This window comes from Callospermophilus lateralis, chromosome 18, assembly GCF_048772815.1.
Source record: "Callospermophilus lateralis isolate mCalLat2 chromosome 18, mCalLat2.hap1, whole genome shotgun sequence".
Lineage (NCBI taxonomy): Eukaryota > Metazoa > Chordata > Mammalia > Rodentia > Sciuridae > Callospermophilus > Callospermophilus lateralis.
Window position 1 is genome coordinate 13,424,756 of NC_135322.1, and position 23,393 is coordinate 13,448,148.

The 23,393-nt window shown below is 37.9% G+C and overlaps 1 pseudogene; it reads right to left on the reverse strand.

Annotated features, from left to right (window-relative positions):
• Positions 1 to 2,662: 2,662 nt before the first annotated feature.
• LOC143638144 (cytochrome P450 2G1-like) overlaps positions 2,663 to 23,393 on the reverse strand; it is a 38,384-nt pseudogene continuing 17,653 nt past the window's right edge.

Sequence of the window (23,393 nt, forward strand, 5' to 3'; positions counted from 1 at the left end):
CAAAATTAGAAGAGAAAAAGAGGTGGGGAAAATCCCATAAAAATAGAAGTGAGAAAAAAATACAGTGGCACCTGCCCATAATCCCAATGGCTCAGGAGGCTGAGGCAGGAGGATCTTCAGTTCAAAGCCAGTCTCAGCAAAAGCAAGGTGCTAAGCACCTTAACGAGATGCTGTCACTAAATAAAATACTAAATAGGGCTGCGGAGTGGCTCAGTGGTTAAGTGCCCCTGAGTTAAATCCCCCCACCAAAATAGAAGGGGAATCAGTAAAGCAGAGAAAAGAAAAGGATTGATGGGGGGGGGAGAGGAGGGATGGGAAAAGAGAAGAACAATGGAATGAAATTAACCAAATTATACTATGTACGTACATAAATATGCCACAGTAAATTCACCTTTATGTATATCTATCAAGCACTAATTTTAAAAATCTATTAAAATAGAAGGAAGACCAGTAGATTAGAGGAAGGAAAATTGGGGGAGGTTGGAGGAAGGCAAAGAAGTGCTGGGAACTGAAATGGAGCAAATTATACTCCATGCATGTGTGATTTATGTCAAAATGAACCTCACTGTTACACATAACTACAATGCACTCATAAATACACTTTTTAAATGAAATAGAGATTAGAAAAACAGTAGAAAAATCAATAAAACTTAGCACTGATTTTTTTTTAAAGAAGAAAACCAAAGTCAACACGTTCTTTCTGAGATGAGAAAAAAAGAAGACTCAAGTCAATAAGATCACAACTGGAAAAGCAGACAATATAACTGATTTCACTGAAATAAAAAGGATAATAAGCAATTCCTATCAGTGACCATTTGCCAACAAATGGGAAAATGTAAGAGAAATGAATAAATTCCTCAACACAAATCCACAGTACTGAGCCACGAAGACATAGACAACCTGAGCAGACCATTGACAAGTGAGAAAACTGAACCTTTAAAAAAAAGTCCTGCAACAAAGAAAAGGCTGCACCCTCACCATTCGAGGCTTTCCCTAGCCTGTTTCTCCAAATTCTGCCAGTGAAACAATCCCAAAGATACTTGAGCCTCTTCCAGTGTACTCACGATCTCATTCTTGGCACTGACTTTACTTTTTGGTCGGTTTGACATTCCAACCCATTACCCACAGCAGCCAACTTCATAAATAAAATAGGTTTATTTGATTCACAGTTTTGGAGGTTCAAAGCCTAAATGGCATCAGTACAAAGCTCTGACAAAGTGCCATGGCAGACAGCAGGCACTCCTGCAGAAGAGTGGCCACATCTTGAACCAAGAGCAGAGAGTTGGATGGGGTCAGGCTTATTCCTTTTATGGTAACCCTTTTATAAAGTCTCCACCTTTTGCAAGAACTACCAAGGAGTCACCAAAAAACGACTTTATCCCCACCACCACCTCCCAGCAATAACCTAAGGACTTCCTGCTAGGCCCTGCCTCTTAAAGGTCCACACCACCTTCCAAATCTACCCCCATTAGGTCCCAAATCTGTAATCACACATACCTTTGGGGGAATACAATTCAAATCATATCCAAACCATAGCAACTTGCCAAGTGCATCGGTAGCTCTGAAATGCTGTTTGAGGAAGGAATATCATGGCTTTAAAGATGTTGAGTGTTTGTGTCTGTGGCAGGCGTGGAAATGTGCTACTCAGATCTTCATTCAAATACAGTGAGCAGACAGCCCCAACCTGTAGCACCATCAGGATCCACCTCAGCTAGAATCAGAGACCGTTTTCTTCCCAGGAAACCCCAGACAGTACTGAAGACAGCCTCTGAAGGTGTAAAGATGAAAGTGGTTAAGGCTGGGGCACTCTACAGGGAGGCAAAACCAGTCGTAAATATCCACTATTCACCTAAGAGGAAACACGAATGAGTAATAGAAGCCTAAAAGGCCATTGGAATGTTTTGGTATTCCACAATGATATCCAATTCAACACATAATAACCCTACTATACGTGACAGCCTTGAGTTCCTGGATGCTTTTGGTTTTCTGTTTTATTTGGTTTTGGTTTTGGATTTTGGATTTTGGTTTTTAGAGGAGGGAGATGATAGGGAGAACGAATGCAGACTACATTTTGGCCCACGTGGAGGGGCAAACTTAAAGACATAGAATATGCATCAAGAATTTGGTACAAACAGGGGCTAGGGATGTGGTTCAAGAGGTAGCATGCTCACCTGGTATGCGTGAGGCACTGGGTTCAATTCTCAGCACCACATAAAAATAAAATGAAGATGTCGTGTCCAACTAAAACTATATATATATTTTTTTTAAAAAAAAGAATTTGGTACAGACAGAAACAAACAGAGTTGATCAGATGAATGGAAAACCTGCTGACTTACATTGAATCTCAGGAGTGTCATTGCTTTTCTGTTGCCTATTGAAGGCGAGTGGCTGTGTATTTCCAGTAAGACACACCTCTTGAAGGCCCACACCAATTCCCAAAAGACCAGTGGTCCCATCTAAGTAGCAATACTGACTTGTCTTAGTGTATTTGTGTGAATTTGGGGCAATGAGGAGGGTAGGTGCACCTGGAAACACATTAGACCTCTATTACCTGAAGGTTATTTGCTTTCCAAGAAGGGAGTACTAAGTAGGCCATAAAGTGCAACTCACAGGTTCTCAAGATGTTACTTATACTCAATTATCTGGGAGTGATATCAGTGTCTTAGGGCAGCACCAGCAGGCATAAAGAGAAGTTCTGAAGGATGAAGTGAAGTAGAGGAAGCGTTCCATGCTGGCCAGAGACTCCCCTGGGCCGATGTGCTTTCCTGTGGTCACACCTGCAAGGTGCTGAGGCCTGGAAGCATCTGTCCTGCCTGCCCCACTGAACCTCAGCTGCTTCATCAGCATCCCAAGGATCATGACTGTATCCACTCTATAGGGTCAGTAGCAAGACACAGTGGGCTCCTACTGTTGGTGCTCAGTGAGGACCTGCCTTTATAGGAGCTCAATACTGGCAAAATGCCTCTGTTGCCTCAGATTCCACTGAGTCCAACAGGGAATGGTTCTAAAGGATCCATAAACTTCCAACTTCTGTTCATTTTAATTCCCCAAAAGTTTTTTAAATGCATCAAGTTCCAGACATTGGTGGGAGGAAAAACTAAAAGTTCACACTTAAATTATACTCTTTGTGAAGCATCCTTCCCATGGTTTAAAGAGATGAAGGTCCACCTCACAGATGGAGATCTGTGTGACTCCCAGGACCAACCACTGGTAAGTGCTGCAGTGGTGTGCAATTGCCCATGCATGGTGCTGAGTCCAGGTTTCTCATGATTTCCACCCTATAAAAAGCCATTGTGCTGAATTTCATACCATGATGGGCAAACTACCGTCTATCCGACCAATCTACCTGTTGGTTGTGTTCACGTAGGCTCAAAGTAAGCATGCTTTTTCCATTGAAAAATGGTTTTGAAAAGCCAAAAGTACTAGAGCATTTGATTATATAGGAAAATTATATAAACTGAAAATTTTAATTATTTGGGAACTCAGACACATTCGTTCGTTTTTTGTAGAAGTTTGTGATCAGTTTGATACGACAGCAACCTAAAGGAGTAGGTGACATTGAGGATTTTGTCCCTCAAAACTTAAAATTTTATTCTTCTAAGGTTATGAAGAAAAGTTCCTCACCCTTGTTCAATGCTATCACCATATTTGTTTCTGTTTTCCTAAAGATCAGAGCCAAGGATTCCAGTAGTCCCTGATTCAAGAATGCTCTTATCTTTTTGCCTGTTGTTTATGGTGCTATGATATGTCCCTTTACTTCCCATACTGACCTGAACTCCAAATATGACATGTTCTGACATGTTCCTTTAGGGGAAAAGTAGACCACAGAAACCTACTATATTAAAAGGACAAAAATGCTTCTCTCTTCCTGAAGCGTCCCCACTCATCCAACAAGTGCTGGGGTTAGAAGGCATCTGGAGAGCAGACATATTTACCAGGTCTCTGAGGACTGAACCAAGAAGAGGAAACACAACTGTGACCTGGGGTGAAGATGGAGGCAATTAGGAGGGATCCGTGTTGGACTAGGGGGTAGAGAACCAGGAGGAGAGAGTTATGATAGAGCACCAGCAATGAAAGGCAAACCTGCCATCAGGAGAAGGAACACTCAGAAACAAGGTCCCAGGTGACATTGTGTGTGGAACTCCAAAAGGTACACTATTTGTCACCTTCTGTATCTTATGAATTGCTGCATCCATGTAGGTCAACTTGATCCAGTCTATTACACTGGGGATCCATTTGTAGTTCAATCTCCCAGTAAATCTCTTCATGGATTTTGGCTGCTAGAGGCCAGAAATAATGATGCAGATGACCAAAGGGATTATATACACTCCATTATACAGGTAACTAGGAACATTCTTGGCACATGGGAGAGTTGCCAATAAACATTTGATTATTTAAATGACCAAAATCAAGTTAAATGATGGAGGTGAGGCTAGAAAAGTTGAGTGGATTTGAATTCGTCTCTCCAATTATACCCATTAGGAGAAAGTCAAAGGCTTGTTTTTGAGTGTATTAAAGGGCAAAGGGGACACAGTTGGAAATTGATTTTAAGCAAGATAATGAGTTCCTTATCTTTGGACTTACCCAACAGGCCAGATTACCACAAGTGGGAATTGGATTTTATTGAGTCAGATACCAAGTAGAAGATTATGTGAAATGGCCTCCACGTGGTAAGAACCTATGATTCTGTGCTCACTATCTCCTGAGCTTCTAAAGTTTGAAGAGTGTAAGTAGTAGGATTCTAAGATTTCTAGACTATATATTCATCCTATTGGGAGAGATAATGTGAGGGCCTTCCCCTTCCACCTCAAAATACTCCATCTCTAGCAGGAAACCACAGTGGAGGAGTGAACTCACTGCCAAGTGCCTCCCTAGACGATGTGGAGGATGGTGAGGACCAAGTTGATGAGTCTGAATTCTCTCAGGGATTATTTTTATTCTGAAACTGAAAAGGATACGGAACATTTTTCAGTAGCCTTCATGGTGGCTGTTTATCACTCTGACTAAAACACCTGGCAAGAACAACTTAGGAGAAACTTTATCTTGGCTCACAGTTTCAGAGGTGGAGTCCATGGTCAGCCGACTCTGCTGCTCTAGGTCTAGGGTGAAGGAGAGGATCATGGCGGAAGGGCATGGCGGAGGAAAGCTGCTCACTTCATAGAAGCCAGGAAGCAAAGAGAGACAAGGAGGAGCCAGGGGACAAGATATGATCCCCAAGGGCACATCCCCAGTGACCCAACTTCTCCAGTCACACCCCACCTTGCCACAGTCTGACTGGGCATGAATAACCGAGCTGCCACAAAGCCTTGTAGGTTCAAACAGCAACTACTTTATTTCAACTCTTACCGGCATTGCACGTGCGCTCTTCTGCCAACGCCACCCATGGGGCCTTCTCCCGGGACACACCACATACCAACCGGAAATCCCTCCTCCGGAAATCCCTCCTCCGGAAATCCCTCCTCCGGCACTTCCCCAACCAATGGGAACTCTCCGGGAATCCCCGGGAGAACTCCAAAGTAGAGCAACAACTCCAAAGTAGTGGGAGAACTCCAAAGCAGTGGGCGCCCCAGGCAGCTAGAGCCGCCCCATTGCCCGACAGTAAAGGTCAAATAGACAATACAATCAATCCAGCATCACGGCAGTTATATATAGCTTAACTCAAATCATCATCTCAATGGTTCGCTGGTGGCACCTTTCAAACATTCCCTCTGGCAAATGCCAGGCTTCATTCTGAGTGGCTATGGCTCTCGACACCACCTGCCAGTACAGTAGTCTTTTCAAATTATTAATCCATCAAATAAATTAATATATTGATTAGGTTACAGCTCTCATAATCTAATCATTTCACTTCAACATTCCTGCATTAACTCAGGAGCTTTAGGGGGCAGGGGCACCCTAACAGCCCTCTTATTACCTCCTGTGTTCAAGGAACGACTTGGTGAAAAGACACTGGCTGGGTAAATCTATGGGTGCCTGGGAGATGTTCCAGGCAGAGGCAATGGCCAGAACAAAGGTCCTCCAGCAGGGACATGCCAGGTGTGCCCAGGAAGAGCAAGGGGAGACCAGAGTGGTGGGGCTGTGGGAACAATAAAGAGAACGGGAGGGTGGAAAGTAGAATGTCTTGGAACTTCAGGAAATTCTAAAAATTAAGATGTATAATTCTAACCTTTGAAGTGCTAAGGTTCTGTGGCCTTAAAAATATTCAAATCTGAAAGCCTAATATTCTAAGATTCTCTGAGATAAAGGTGTTACACTTCTTAGTCTCTAAATCCCTTAGACTGTAAACCATTAACATATCCATTATAATTTGTAGTAGTCTTTGATATCTTTTACATAAATGCTTTAAAATGTCACACACACACACATACATATGTCTAAACATTTAACTTTTTAAAAAGTCTGTGAAATTAAAGTTATCATTCTACTTTTCCTCAGAATTACATGTTTGGCCTACATGGTTAGAAAACTATAAGATTTTAAGTTTCCATGATTCAACAGTTTTGAGATTCTGGTTTTATAAAAAAATCCAAAGAATTTAGACTTTTACAGATTCCATATTTTATTCCTACATCAAGGTAAACCATGCAAAAACTATACTTGCTATTTTGTAACTGATGTGTTTGCAGGGGTTTAGAGAGGCAGGCACCATGAGAGGAGAAGAAAGAATTGGAGAAGAAGATGTGTCTGGTTGTTGACCAAGGAGCAATCAATGAAGTCTGGAGAAGTTTGAGGGTCAAGGGACGATTTCTTGATCTGAACCCCGGAGGCTATGAATTCCCTGACATTCTCCTGTAATTAGTAGATGTGATTATGTCTTCCTAGCACAGATTGCACTATTCTGGAGTATATGTGTGACAAATCTGTGGGGAATAGGTAAAGGGGTTTCTCAGTGATGGGCACCAGGGACCATGTGGGCTGAGTCTGGAGTCAGACGGCTGAACTCAGTCCAGGGCTGGGTCTGAGCTCCAGGGAAGGCATTTTGTCTCTCTCATGTTGACTTGACTCTAACTATCCAGTCCCCTTGTGGCTCTCTTGCCTTTAGTTTCTCTAGTTTCTCTAGTAGGAAGCCAGTCTCTTTCTGGATCCTCTCTTGAAAATGTTCCCTTTCCCATTCTGAAGTCTCAAAGGAGGCTCATGGAGAAGCATCAGGGAATCTTCCATCAGACCCCACTGGTGATGGTTACTCCTGCAAGGATGTCGGTGTCAGGTCCTGCCTCCTCTCCTGCTGTGTCCAATAGTGCTGGACCCTCAGAGGGTCTGTATATGAATGTCCTACACTGTGCTCTCGAAGAATCTTCTCCAACCTGCCAAGGGGGATGGGGAAACAAGGATTCCTTCCTACTTGCTCCTCAAAACACAATCTAGAACTGTAGTGGAGGCAAAGGGAATCAGGCTACAGAGGATTGTGGGAGATGAGGGTCAGTTTCCTAGAGGCCAGAGAGCCAGAATGGGACCAATAACTGGTTGCTGCACAAAAAAAGTGGAAGGACAGGTAGCTGGAATGTCATGTGGAGGACCCTGAAAAAGTGAGTCTAAGCACTACTAGGATTCCCCAGACCTGCACATGCAGGTACACACAACCTCACACCTGGACGTCAATTCGATGATGCAAAAAGTCTTACTATGCAGTAATATTTTTAAACTATCAGCTATGGGGGGATGTGTGGCAGAATATTTGACAACTTATAAAAGTGTGAGTGTATCCCAGAATGTGTGGATGGATGGATGGAAAAATTTATTGCTGGATTGATGAAGAAATGGATGGACAAAAGAGTTAATGAAAGGGTAAAGGGTGGATAGATGGATGATCTCAGAATCAAAGAGATAAAATGGTTGAAAGACTCGTTGAATAGAAATCATCCAGTTGAATGTATGAAGATTAATGCATGTGTGTGGAAAAAATGAGAGAGAATAATAGATGATTAGGTGGAAATGGAAATGAATCTAAGGGCTTTTGAATGAATGGGACTTTGGACAATGTACAACAGTAGAGCAGTGGATGGATGAAGTGAAAGCGTTTGCATGAATAGATGAAGGAATGATGTCAGGGACAGAGGTTTGGGTAATCCTAACAAATGAGCTTGGGGGGGGGGCTGGAGATATAGCTCAGTTAGTAGAGTACTTGCCTTTTTTGTCACAGGGCCCTGGGTTCAATCTCCAACATCACACACATACAAAAGTGAGCATATGTTGCAAGCAGTGTTGGACATGTGTTCATATGTGTGCATGAAGAAAGATAAGTAAGTTAGCCAAAAGGACTTGAGTGGACACACAGAGCATGGAGCTGATGCATTAAGGGTTAAAGCAGAAGTAACACAGGAGGTACTTTTGGAAGCTTATGGCCTGAGATAAAAGAAGTGTTCTTGCCATGTGGTGTAACACTACCTAACCTTTGTCACTTTTCAGTTAGTTATTTGCAAATTTAGTGAAATATTAATACTTCTCAAAAAGAGTTTAGGAGATGATCCATATTGAGTATTTGTGAGTGTACCCTGAACACAGGCAGTGCATTATAAATGCTTTATTATTGGTTGCTTTGTTGGTCTAACAGGGCATCTTTCACTGATTCATGTCCACATATGATAACTACTGCCTGGAGACCCACATGCTCAGAAAACATCTCCCTGATTGGGAGTAAAGACACAGAAGAGAAATCTGATTGGAGAACCACACACACACCAAGCCAGGTAGAGGTTGTAGAGTGCTGGGAGACACAATGTGGAGGTAACGGGTAAAGGTAAGTCCTGGGCTTGGGAAAGCTTTCGGCACAAAGGCATAGTCATCTCGACTCCTGTGTTCCTGGAGGAACATCCCTTTTCCAAATCCGAGTGTCCTCAGGTGCAAAATGACAAACTTACATTAAAACTCAAAGGTTCATTTCTCTTTCTAAAGTGCTAAATCGTCAAATATTAAGATTTCATGTTATTGAGTCTCAGAGTTACAAGACTAAAAAGTACCAGAGTCCTTGAATTTATGAATCAGAATGAATAAGATGTAACTTTGTTATGGTTATATATGAATAGATGACCAGTGAGACTCCATATTATGTACAACCATAAGAATGGGAAGTTATATGCCATGTATGTTTTATATGTCAAAAAATACACTCTAGTGTTGTGTATATCTAAAAAGAATAAATAAAAAAAGATAAAAATAATTTCAGGGTTTTTTTGCTCGAATTAGTAATAGATGACAATAGAATGCATTTTGATACATCATACATAAATGGAATACAATTTCTCATTCTTCTGGTTGCATATGATTTAGAATTACACTGGTCATGTAATCAAGTATGTACATAAGGTAATAATGTCTGACTCATTCTACTATCCTCATACTCTCATGCCCCCTCCCCTCCCTTAACTCCTTTCTGTCTTACCTCAATTCTTTCCTAGCCCCACCCACTTATTGTGAATTAGCATCTGCATATCAGAGAAAACATCTGGACTTTGGTTCTTTGGGATTGGCTTATTTCACTTACATTGATATTCTCCAGCTCTATCCATTTACCATCAAATCCCATAATTTCATTCTTTGTTAAGGCTGAGTAATATTCCATTGTGTATATATACCACATTTTCTTTATCCATTCATCTGTTGAAGGGCACCTGGGTTGGCTTCATAGCTTGGCTATTGTGAATTGAGCTGCTATAAACATTCATGTGGCTGCAGCACTATAGTATTCTGATTTTAGGTATAAAACAAGGAGTGAGGTAGCTGATCAAATGATGGTTCCATTCCAAATTTTCTGAGAAATCTCCATACTGTGCTTTCCAGAGTGATTGCACCAACTTGCAGTCCCACCAACAATGTATGAATTAATCTTTTTCCCCACATCCTCACCAACATTTACTGTTGCTTGTATTCTTGATAATTGCCATTCAGATCAGAGTGAGATAGAATCTCAGTGTAGTTTTAATTTGTATTCCTCTAATTTTTGGAGGAGGGCATACAAGGATAGAATGAAGGGGCATTCAAACACTGAGCCATATCCCCAGTCCTATTTTGTATTTTATTTAGAGACAGGATCTCACTAAGTGGCTTAGTACCTCACCATTGCTGAGGCTGGCTTTGAATTCCAGATCCTCCTGCCTCAGCCTCCTGACCCCTGGATTACAGGCATGTGCCAGGCTTAATTTGAATTTCTCTAATTGCTAGAGATGCTGAACATCAGTTATATTTCTCCTTCTGTGAAGTGTCTGTTCAGTTGCCTAGCCCATATATTGACTGGGATATTGGGGGGCAGGCTGGTGTTAAGTTTTTGAGTTCTTTATATATTCTGGAGATTGGTGCTCTGTCTCAGGTGCAGGTAGTAAAGATTTTCTCCCTTTTTATAGGCTCTCTCTTCATGACCTTGATTGTTTCCTTTGCTGTGAAGAAGCTTTTTAGTTTGATTCATCCCACTTAGTGATTCTTGATTTTACTTCTTGTACCTTAGAAGTCTTATTAAGGAAGTCAGTTCCTAAATCAACATGGTGGAGACTTGGGCCTACTTTTTCTTCTGTTAGGTGCAGGGTCTCTGTTCTAGTACCTAAGTCCTTGATCCACTTTGGGTTGAGTTTTATGCAGGGTGAGAGATAAGGGTCAAATTTCATTTTGCTACATGTAAATTTCCAGTTTTCCCAGCACCATTTGTTGTAGAGGCTATTTTTTCTCCAATGTATATTTTTGGCACCTTTGTCTAGAATGAGATAACTGTGTTTATGTGGGTTTTTCTCTGTGTCTTCTATTCTGTACCATTGGTCTTCATGTCTGCTTTGGTACCATGTCATTTTAATTATTATGGCTCTGTAGTAAAATTTAAGTTCTGGTATTGTGATGCCTCCTGCTTCACTCTTCTTGCTAAGAGCAAAGTAATTGTTCTGGCTATTCTGGATCTCTTATCTTTCCAAATGAATTTCATGATTGCCTTTTCTATTTCTATGAAGAATATGTATTTATCACTGATATATAGGAACACATTTGATTTATGGATGTTAATTTTTATCCTACTACTTTGCTGAATTCATTTATGAGTTCTAGAAGATTTCTTGTGGAATTTTTTAGGTTTTCTAAATATAGAATGATGTTGTCAGCAAATAGGGATAGTTTGAGTTCTTCTTTTCCTATTCATATCCTTTTAATTTCTTTCTTATGTCTAATTGCTCTGGAGAGAGCTTCAAGGACGATGTTGAATAAAAGTGGTGAAAGAGGGTATCCTTGTCTTGTTCCAGTTTTTAGCAAGAATGCTTGCAATTTTTCTCCATTTAGCATTATGTTGGCATTAGATTTAACATATATAGGTTTTACAATGTGGAGGTATGTTCCTATTACTATCTCTACTTTTTCTAGTGTTTTGAACATGAAGGGGTGCTGTATTTCGTCAAATGCTTTTTCTGCATCTATTGAGATAATCATATGATTCTTGTTTTTAAGTCTAATGATGTGATGAATCCCCTTTATTGATTTCTGTATGTTGAACCAACCTTGCATTCCAGCATAAACCCCACTTGATTGTGTTGCACTATCTTTTTAAAATGTTTTTATATGCAATTTGCCAGAGTTTTATTGAGAATTTTTGCATCTATGTTCATCATGGGTATTCATCTGAAATTTTCATTCCTTGATGTGTCTTTGTCTGATTTTGGTATCAGGGTGATACTAGCCTTGAAGAATGAGTTTGGAAGGATTCCCCCTTTTCTATTTCATAGAATAATTTGAGGAGGATTGGTTATAATTCTTCTTTGAGGGTCTTGTAGAACTCGGCTAAGAATCTGTCTGGTCCTTGGCTTCTCTTTATTGGTAGGCTTTTAATGGTGTCTTCTATTTCAGTGCTTGAAATTGATCTGTTTAAATTGTGTATGTTCTCCTGATTCAGTTTTTGCAATCATGTGTCTCTGGAATTTGTTGATGTCTTCAATGTTTTCTATTTTATTGGAGTATAAATTTTCAAAATAGTTTCTGATTATCTTCTGTATTTCAGTAGTGTTCATCGTGGTATTTCCTTTTTCATCACAAATTTTAGTAACGTAAGTTTTCTCTCTTTTTCTCTTCATTAGCATGTCTAAGTGTTTTTCAATTTTATTTGTTTTTTCAAAAAACTAACTTTCTGCTTTGTTGATTTTTTAATTGTTTATTTTGTTTCAATTTAATTGATTTCTGCTCTGATTTTAATTATTTCCTCTCTTCTACTGCTTTTGGCATTGATTTGTTCTTCTTTTTGGAGGACTTTAAGATGTAATGTTAGGTCATTTATTTGTTGATGTTTTATTCTTTTAACGAATGAGCTTAATGCAATGAAGTTTCCTCTTAGCACGCTTTCATAGTGTCCCAGAGATTTTGAAACATTTTATTGATGTTCTCAATTACCTCTAAATATTTTTTAATTTCATCTCTGATTTCTTCTGCTGTCCATTTGTCACTCAATACCATATTATTTAGTCTCCAGATGTTAGAGTAGCTTCTATTTTTTAATTTCTCATTGATTTCTGACTTAATCCATTATGATCTGAGAGAATGCAGGGTATTATCTCTATTGTTTTGTATTTGCTAAGAGTTGCTTTATGGCATAAGATATGGTCTGTTTTAAGGAAAGATCCATGTGCTGCTGAGAAGAAAGTGTATTCACCTGTTGATGGATAAAATATTGTATATGTGTCTGTTACATCTAAATTATTGTTTTATTGAGTTCTATGCTTTCTTTGTTTATTTTTTGTTTGGAGAATCTAGCCAGTGGTGAGAGAGATGTGTTAAAGTCACCCAGTATTATCTTGTTGTGGTCTATTTGAATTCTTGATATTAAGAAGGGTTTTTTATGTACATAGATTCTGCATTATCTGGGCATAAATATTTATGATTGTTATGTTTTATTGATATATAATCCCTTTAAGCATTATGAAATCTTATTCCTAGTCCCTTCTGACTAAGTTTGGCTTGAAGTTCACTTTATCTGATATAAGGATGGAAACCCCTGCTTGTTTACAAGATGCAAGTGAGTGATATGTTCCTTTCCTATCCTTTCACTTTCAGTCTGTGGATGACTTTGCCAAGGAAATAAGTCTCTTGGAGACAGCGTATTGTTGAGACTTGTTTTTAAACCAATCTTCTAGTCCATGTCTTTTTATTAATGAGCTTAGGCCATTAGTGTTCAAGGTTATTAATGAGATTTGTAATCCAGTTATTTTTGTTTATTTCTCTTTATTAATTTGAATTTGTCTCTCCTTTGATTGGCTATTTCTTTTGTGTAGTTCCTCCTTTTGCAATTTTCACTATTTATTTTCATTTCATCATCATGAAATATTTTGTTGAGAGTGTTCTGTAGTGTAGGTTTTCTAGTTGCAAATTCTTTTAACTTTTATCATGGAAGTTTTTTTATTTCATCTTCAAATCTGAAGCTTAATTTTGCCAGATATAGAATTCTTGGTTGTCATCCATTTTCTTTCAGAGTTTGGTATATATTATTCCAGGTCCTCCTAGTTTTGAGATCCCAGGTTGAAAAATTAGCTGAGATCTGAATGGTTTGCCCCTATATGTAATCTTTTTCTCTTACCACCTTTAAAATTCTATTCTTATTCTTTATGTTAGGCATTTTCATTATAATATACCTTGGTGTGAGTCTATTGTAATTTTGTACATTTGGGGTCTGTAAGACCCTTTTATTTGATTTTCCATTTCATTTTTTAAGTTTGATGAATTTTCTGATATTATTTCATTGAAAAGATTGTACATTCCTTTGGTTTGTAACTCCATGCCTTCATCAATCCCAATAAATTATAAATTTAGTTTTTTCACGTTATCCTATAATTCTTGGAAGTTCTGTTTATGGTTTCTTAACATCTTCTCTTCATGACCAACTCTATTTTCAGGATTATATATTTTGTCTTCATTGCCTGAGGTCTGTATTCCAAGTCATCTAGTCTGTTTGTTATTCTATTAAAATTTTAATTTGTTTTATTGCTTCCTTCATTTTGAGGATTTCTGCTTGATTTCTTTTCAGAATCTCTATCCCTTCGTTGAAGTGATATTTCATCTTCTGAAATTTATCTCTTCTTTCACTACTTCATCTTTTACATCACAGATCAGTTTAACTATGTATATTCTGAACTCCTTCCTTGACATTTCTTCTACTGTGGTGTCAATGGATTCTATTATTGAAGCACCTTGGTTTGTTTGGGATGACTTTTTCCCTCATTTTTTCATGTTTTGTGTCTGCCCATCTAGCAGTGTGGATATGAGGCAGTACAGTTTCTGCCCTGTTGGCTTATAGTGTCCCTAAAGGTTTCTAGTACTTTGCCTTTAAGAGAGAGAAAATAGCAATAATACCCAATGCAAATACTATTCAGACTTAAACCAAACATTGCCTATTAAGATCTCTACAGTTTTGTCACAATAAAAAGAAATTATGTGCTCAATTATGTCTATAATATAAACAATTTGCAAAATTGTTTACAATTTCAAGTGGTGAACAAAGGGAAAAGAGAAGAAAGGTAAGATGTGATGTTGATGAGGAAGGAGGAGAGAAGCTAGAAGTAAAAAATTAAGATAAAGATGAATTAGTAGAGATTGGCCGTTAGCAGGAGAAACAGATAAGTGGAGGAAAATATATATATATATATATATATATATATATATATATATATATATATATATATATAAACAAAAATTTTTAAAAAGAAAGAAAAAAGTAAAAATAAAAGAATACACAACAAAACTGCAATATACTATTCAGAGATCCCAGTCCTCAATAACTTGATGCACAATAAATATACTTGGTTTCAAAATGGTAGAAATGTGAGAGAGAAAAGTAAAAATTAAAAAAGGGATCTTGATGAAAAATTGAACGATTTTTTTCCATCAGAGTTCAAAAGTTTATCAGCTTCCCTTCTCAGAACTTAGTCCACCTGGATTTTCTGGAGTTTGATGTTAGCTTCACCCTCAGGATGGTTAGTATTGCTGTGATGAGTGGATTAGTCCTGGAGGCAGAGCTCCTGGAGGTGGGGTGTAGACTTTGGTATGCTCTGGTCTCTTCACTGGGTGCTAATTGGTCTGGAAATTTTAAGTCAGCCCAGCTCCAAGGCCCAGCAATTGCCAGACTGCATTCCAAGAATCTCATTTGAGTTCCTCTCTTGTGGTGTAGGAGCTTGTTCTCAGCCCAATACTTAGCCTGCAGGCCCAGCAATTCCTGGTCTCTGATTCAGTCTCACGTTCACTCTTTCCCACTCTGCCTTTTTGCATTCCTGCTCAGGCACTTCTCTCCCAGGTGGTCCTCCAAACAGCTGGATTAGAGGGGGAGATTGGAATCCAGGTGGGTTTCTGTGACCAGTATTCCCCTTTAAAACCTTCTCCACACTTAATTTTATCCTGGTCACTTAGGCACACTCTTTCATGCTGCATGAGTTTGCCCAGCTTGTTTTGGGGGCCAGACTTGGGTCTGCCAGTAATTGGCTCCCCCAGCTGCTGGCCTCTGGCTGTGGCTGTAAAATGGTTCCTTCCATTGTCCTCTGTGCACACCACCAAGATAAGGTGGCTTTCCTCCTGTGCATGGATTCTGTGCAGCACAGCTTACTGTTTTTTCAAGCGGTGTCTCTGATCTCTAAGCTCCTCATACCCCAACACATCTCAGCCTTCCTGAGAATGGGGGTTCTTTTAATTCCTTTGTTGCTTTATTGCATTCAAATAGGGGCTATTGTGGCATGTGTCTCCAACTGCTTTTGTGATTGTGGGACTGGGAATCTTTCCCCCTTAATTTATTATACAAGATCTCCTAAGTCCCTGATATGTTTTCAGTGTCCAGCATTAAATTTCAGTAAAATCCTAATTCTTGATCATTCACTCACCTGGTTAAAAAGTTGCCTATCTGATTTTCTTGGTTCATGCCATGGAGCCACTAGGGAAGCAACCCCTCTATTACACCATTTTGCTGCCTCTCAAATTTAAGTTATTTTGATTCCTAAATCCTGAGTGTGTGAATTTTTCAGTGTGTGAATTCCAGTATTCTAGGATGGTCTGTTTTAAAGAGCTGAATATTTTGGAATTTAAGAATTCTATCTAAATGTTTTAGCTAGTTTCTTTTTCCAAGTGTCTGTGTATTAGAATTGGTGTCTATATGTTTTCAGCTATAGATTTGGCTGTGAGAGGAGGTAGACAAAATCACCTTCATGAAAGGGGACTTCTGTGCAAACTTGTAGCAGGTTCCCCAGGAAAAATATTAATGTGGAACCTGGTGGCAGCTTTCCCCTTCTTTGAGTAGTTTCTAGGCAAGAGGGATAAGCAAAAAAAAAAAAAAAAAAAAAAAAAAAAAAAAAGCAGAGTGCCAGAAAAACTATGGTGCCAGCAGGTTGGGGAAATATATTCAGGGCACCAGATTTGGCACAAATAGGTATTGGGAAATGTGATATGCAGAAATTTGATCATTTAGATTCCAGTTTACTGGGTAAGGATGTCATCAGGAAAGATATTGCTTAATCTAGGTATGTTTATTTAAAATTTAATCTTCCACTCGAGTAATAAAGGATTGAATCTCAAGGAAATACTCTAAGGTCATTTCCCACTCTTCATATCTCCAGTCCCCCAATTGTTCTCCCCAGGTGTGAAACTAGATTAATGACATTAGAGTTTTCTTCCTTATGATTTATGCATTCATTGCTATAAATTTTCCTCTAAGCACTGCTGTGGCTGCATCCTTCAAACTCTGATAATTTGTATTTTCGTTTTCATCTTGTTCAAATATTTACAAATTTGCCTTCAGAGTTCTTTATTGACAAATCACATTGTGTTTTTTAATCTACAGATGTTGTGAAACTTACTGATATATTTCTCTTATTGATTTATGATTTAATTCTATGGTGACTAAGAAAATACTTTATATGTTTATGTACTTATTAAATGCTGGTTGAATGGGTAATTGGGTAAACTTTTGTCTGCTTGTGAGCATGACTTATCCCAGATCATCTAACTTCTCAATCTGAGTTTGGTATATATTATTTTAAATTTGCTGATAAGCATTTTAAAGTCTATAATGCAGTCTGTCTTGGGAAATATTTTATATAAGATGGAGAAGACTGTGTATGCTGACGTGGTTGGATGAAGCACACTGTACAAGTCAACAGATACAACTGAATGCTGGTGCTGTTCAATTCAATTATACCCTTGCTGATTTTCTGTGTGCCAATCCTGTCAAAAATGGAAAGAGGGGCATTGTGCCTCCAAAACATGGAGTTTTTTATTTCTCCTTGCAGTTTTATCACATATTTTGATGCTCCATTGGTAAGCACATACATGTTAAGTGTTAGAATGTCCTTTTGGAGAACAGATTATGTAACCAGACTATGTAACCAAAGGAAAACCTTAATAAGCACCCCAACTTCACTTCCTTTTAGTTGACTCAAAATCAGTAATTCTAGATACTATGTACCACACCTTGACTGTGGATGTTTGACTAGAGCCATTTGATGGGTTAAAACTGTTGCCCTTCAAAATATCCTCCCATTCTCTGGCAAAAGGTGCCTTTTATATTTAATTATTAAGTACAAGTTAGCTATTGCTTGGAAAAGAGGTTAAAAATACTATTTGTTAAACTTAATAATCAGTAGGTTTTTCCTAGATTTACAGAATGTGGGATGCCCAATTGTCTTCTGATAGCATAAAAGTGTGGGCCCAGGATGTGGTAATGTGGTTCATTTTTAACTTTTTTTCCTTTTTATTGGTCCATTATAGTTATATGTTACAGTCAATTCATTGTCCCATATTTATACATGTACACAATATAACAGTATAATTTGGTCGATTTCACTACCCAGTACCTCCCCTTTTCCTCCTTTCCACCCTCCTTCTGGTCCCCTTCCTGTACTCTAATGGTCTCCCTTCTATTTTCATGAGATCCTACACACACATCTTTCCTTTTTTTCTTCTCCAGCTTCCACATATGAGAAAAAAACATGACCCAACTTGACTTCTGAGTTTGGCTTATTTCACTTAACATGATGTTTTCTGGTTCCATCTGTTTACCAGCAAATGACATAATTTCATTCTTCATTGTGGCTGAATAAACCTCCATTATGTACAAATACCATATTTTCTTTACCCATTCATCCATTGACAGACACATAGGTTGGTTCCATAGTTTGGCTAGTGTTAATTTTGCTGCTATACACATGGGTATGCAAGTATATTATGCTAACTTTAATTCTTCAGGGTAAATACCAAAGAGTGGCATGTATAGTTGGGTCATATGGTGGTTCCATTCCTAGTCTTTTGAGGAACCTCCATACTGATTTTCATAGTAGTTGTACTTATTTACAATCTAAACAGTGTCAAAGTATTGCTTTTTCCCCACATTCTCTCCACAATTTATTGTTATTTGTACTCTCGATGATTGCCATATAAATAGAGTGAGGTAAAATTTCATTGTAGTTTTGATTTGCATTTCCCTAATTGCTAATAATGTTGAACATTTTTTCATATATTTGCTGATCATTTGTATATCTTCCTTAGAGAAGTGTCTGTTTAATTTGCCCACTTATTAGGTTTATTTTTTTATTTTTTGTTGGTAAGCTTTTGGGGTTCTTTATATATTCTGGATATATTAATCCTCGGTCAGAAAAATAGCTGGCAAAGAATTTTCCCATTCTACAGGTTCTTTATTCACACTCATAATTGTTTCCTTTGCTGTGTGGTAATCTGGTTCTTTAATTAAAATTGGAATAATGTTTAACTTTCAGGAAAGAAATGTATTTATCTAAACTGGGTATTGAAATGGAGCAATTATATTACATTAATGCATACATATGTCTAAATGAACCCTACTATCATGTATGACTAAGGTACTAATAAAAACATTTTTATATTATAGAGACTGACTCAGGAGAGGAAATAAGATTTTTATCTCAAGGATATTGCCACAGAGAAAAGACAGCACAGGCCTTGGTTGAACAACATCTTACTCAGAGTGTAGCCTTCTTTCTCATTGTCTCTGCTCAATATCTCAGCCCTTTGCACCCAGAGATGATCTTAGTTGGTGACAGCCTCCGATCTTCTTTGCTTAGGTAATTTTCCAAATAAATCTTTTCCCTTGCCCCATCAACTTGCCTTGAGTCATTGCCCTTTTTGAGTGGCAAGTAAATAAACCTGGGTTCCATCACAACTGTGAGGTAATGCCTTTATCTGTGCCTGATAATTTTGTTTGCTCTGAAGTCTCCTGTCTCTGAAATTAACGTAGCCATATTGGCTCTGTTGGTATTTTTGTTAGTTTTGTATATCTTTCTCTAACTCTTTACCTATAATCTTTGTATTTTTATATTTATAGTGGGTTTCTAGTAGTCACCATGTAGGAGAGTCTTACTTTTGTATCCACTCTATCAGTCTCTGAGTTTTATTTGGCATATTTACACCATTTGTATTTAATGTAGTGTTGGCACATTCAGGTTAATGCCTACCCTATTTGTACCTGTTTTCTATTAATTGGATCTTTTAAAATGTTCCCCATTTTTCTGCCTTCTCTGGTATTACTTGTTTTTAATCTGATTACACTTTATTTTGTATCTTAGCACATCAATTATACTTTTTAAGATTTGTGTTTGTGTGTGTGTGTTTACACTAAGTTTGCAGACGTGGTTTTCAGCAACTCTTAGTCCACATCTAGTTACACCATACTGTTACATGGGAGGTGCTGGCAATTTAGAACAGAGTAATCCAAGTTCCTTTCTCTCTTCTCTTGAGGCATGCTATCATTCATTTCACTTATCCATATGCTCTGATATGAGAATTCATCATTCTTATAACATTTTAATGAACATCACTAGATCAACTAAGAATTAGAAAAATAAAAGGCTTTATTTTAGCTCTGTTATTTCTAATCTTCTTTCTTCTGTATATACAAGTTTCTGACCCATCTCACTTCCTTCTCTTTGGAAACCTTTAAATGTTTTCATAAATCAAATCCACCAGTGACAAGGTCTCTTGGTTTTCATTGTTGAAGAAAGCTTTGTTTTTTTGCTTTTCAAGGATAGTTTGCCGAATACATAATTGTGGGTTGGTGGCTCTTTTTTTATATAATGAGACATAATTCCTCATCTGTTAAATCCCAATTCTCTGCCATACCTGAGGCTGGAGGTGTGAACTGATCAATATAATCAATAAGCCATAGATATACGTTATAGATTATAGGTATAAGGCAAGATAGCATAGATAATCAATAAGTCATAGGCATAGGTTATAGACTGTAGGAATAAGGTAAGATAACATAGAAAAGCAATAGTAAGACATAAGTATAACATGAATATATAGATAAGTTCATCAGGAGTAAGCCTAAGTAACAGTAGTAAAATCATGTAGCTGTAAGACATAGGATTTAAGCCATAGGAAAAGGATATACAACAGTGAACAGTGATAAGTCAATATAGTTATAGATAAATATAAACTAGTAGGTTAATATAGATAAGGTAAGATCAATGTAGCCATGAACAAATATATCACCTTGATCTTGTAGCCTTGCATAGGATAAAGGACATAAGGGTTACAGATATTAGTAAAATGATAGATAAGAGTGTGTATGTAGACTATAAGGTGACTGTAGTTTCAAGTAGGCATCAAATAACTTACTATTTCTGAATGTGTAAAACAATTGTTGTGGTAGAAACTGATTAATCACTTGTAACAATTCCTACCTTACTGGGATAGCGGGAATGGAATCACTATAGTCATAGGAGCCAACAGATATGAGACTCCATCTTAGCTGTTCTAGACTCCATCTTGGTTTTTTCTGTTACTGTCCCTGTGAAGAGAGAACTGTGTGACCCATTTCTGGGAAACAGAAAGGAAATCTGTCTTCTTATAAAAACTTATTTTTCTGTACTTTGTACCCCATAAACTGTACCCCACTCAGATGCAGCATTGCTCATGGTGAGCTACATCCTGGGTTTGAGGGCACTTGCGGGTCTACATGACTTTTAAATAAATTCTTGCCGATGCCAACCCCTCAGGATATGGTTGTCCAGCACCTGCTTGGACCCAGGAATGTGGTCAATTGAATTAAAAATCTAATTGGGAGGAGAAAGCCCAGCGCCAGCCCAGCCCAGACCGGAGGAGGAAGCCCAGCCCCACCCGCGTGCTAGTCCCGAGGAAGCCCATCAACCCTTAAATCCCATCAAAGGTTGTGTGGCTACCAGCATGGTTCTGTGGCTCATCCAGGTACCCGGTTTCAAATTCCCCCACCCTTAGCTGCTTTAACTCAAAAAATTTCCCACAAGCTTTTGGGGGTTGTAGCTATCAACACAAAACAACAACTGTACAGGCACCTGGTTTCCCACCTCAGAGATTAGAGTAGGGAAGATACAGGTGGAAGCTCATGTCCTTTTACACTGGCTATATCCACCACCCTGAACACAGAGGCTCAAGCTAGGAATAGACAACGCCACCTACTGGAAGCAAGGAAAACAGTGTTCTGAGAGACTTTTTTTTTCTCTTTCTCTCTTTTCTTCTCTCTCTTTCACAACCTCAACATATGTGAAACCAAGAACTGTGCATGAACAACCCAATCACCAAAATAATATAATATAGAGGAATTGCATATGCCCCACCTTCCCCCATTTTTTCTTTATTTCTATCTTACTTTCTTTTTTCTTCTCTCTTATTTTTATTTTCTTCCTTGTTATTTTTTTTCTTTTCTTCATTCGTATTCCCTCTATCCCACTTTCAAGCTCCTAACTTTTGCTATCTATACATAGGGTAACTATCTAAATACAGATAGGATGTTGAGTCTATACATTCTTCCATAAATTACCAGTCTATTGGTTAGAGTTCTCCAAAGTTGCTAAGTTAGTTTAACCTCATACCCTCACTCCTTTCCCTCTAAGTATAACATCCTTCGTCTCAAATTAAGTTTTCTATATGCCACCAGATATGGTATGCCTTTTATGAAATTAATGACTATATTCTTAAATAATAATTAAAACCAATATCTGTAGATGTAGAATCTAACTATAAATGTATTAATAATGAAAACTTGTGCTTAGATGATGTACTGTATATTGGGAACTGTTAACATTGTCTTTCTCCACAAAAGAGGGATTTTGAGCTATACAAGAACAATATAAATATATAAGGGGAAAACCATTAACACAACAGTTTCACAAAGCTAGAAAGAAACATGAGCAGTATGAAAAGACAAGGAAAAAAAGGACCACAAACAATACAGATCAATTCAATATTAGATGAGGTAATATCTGCAGCTGATGGAATGTCAAAGAGTTCAGGATATACATGCTTCAGATGATCTGGAGTCTCAAGGAAGACATTATATAGCAAATTCAGACAATGAAAGATCACTTTGACAATGAATTACATAAACAAATCCAAGAAGCAAAAGATAACTCTATAGGGAGATAGAGGATATTAAAAAAACAAACAGAAATTCTGGAAATGCAGGAAACAATAAGCCAAATTAAAAATTCAAATGAGAGTATTACCAGCAGAGTAGAACACTTAGAAGACAGAATTTCAGACAAGGAAGACAAAGTTTTTCAACTTGAAAAGAACATAGACAGCTCAGCGAGAATGTTAAGAAATCATGAGCAGAACATCCAAGAATTATGGGATAACATCAAGAAACCAAACTTAAGAGTTATTGGGATACAAGAGGATATACAGGTCCAAACCAAGGGAATGAGCAAGCTATTCAATGAAATAATACTAGAAAACTTCCCAGACTTAAAGAATGAAAAAGAAATCCAAATACTAGAAGCCTACAGGACACTGAATGTACAAAATCATAAGAGATCCACACCAAGACACATAATAATGAAGATGCCCAACATACAGAATAAGGAGAGAATCTTAAAAGCCACAAGAGAGAGGAAGCAGATTTCATTTAGGGGTAAACCAATCAGGATAATGGCTGATCTTTCATCACAGACTCTGAAAGCTAGAAGATCCTGCAACAACATATTTCAAACGCTGAAAGAAAAAGGGTTCCAACCAAGAATCATGTATCCAGCAAAATTAAGCTTCAGGATTGAAGATGAAATAAAAATCTTCCATGATAAACAAAAGTTAAAAGAATTTGCACTAGAAAACCAGCTCTTCAAAACATCCTTGGCAAAACATTACAAGAAGAGGAAATGAAAAATAACAATGAAAACCAACAGCGGGAGGTAGTACAGTAAAGGAAAAACTAATCATAGAGGAAAAACAAATCATGTTAAGTAACATACATAATCAAATATGGCTGGAAGTACAAACCATATCTCAATAGTAACCCTAAATGTTAATGACTTAAATGCACCAATCAAAAGACATAGGCTAGGAGAATGGATTTAAAAAAAAAGATCCAACAATATGCTGCCTACAGGAGGCTCATCTGATAGGAAAAGACATACACAGACTGAAGGTGAAAGGTTGGGAAAAATCATACCACTCAT